This window comes from Penaeus monodon, chromosome 15 (genome assembly GCF_015228065.2).
Source record: "Penaeus monodon isolate SGIC_2016 chromosome 15, NSTDA_Pmon_1, whole genome shotgun sequence".
In the NCBI taxonomy this organism is placed as follows: domain Eukaryota; kingdom Metazoa; phylum Arthropoda; class Malacostraca; order Decapoda; family Penaeidae; genus Penaeus; species Penaeus monodon.
This window is the reverse complement of record NC_051400.1, coordinates 10,830,519-10,830,758: the sequence shown is the minus strand read 5'-3', so window position 1 is coordinate 10,830,758 and position 240 is coordinate 10,830,519.

Here is a 240-nt window from a genome sequence, read left to right as displayed (position 1 = left end):
TAACAAGAAATTCCACTCAAACCTCTCCGACTCGAGCTTTTGGGTCGACGAAACTTTTCATGATGATATACAATACGTGATGAAGAAAGTAGTATTTATTGTTTAGTGTTTATTGTGTATAGAAAGTTTTTTTTTGTGGGGTATCTTTTGAGTAAGGTGTTTCTAAAGATTAGATATAAATAAAAAAAAGATGTATGGAGTGTATTCTCCTGATGAGTGAGTATATCGTGGTATTCGTCG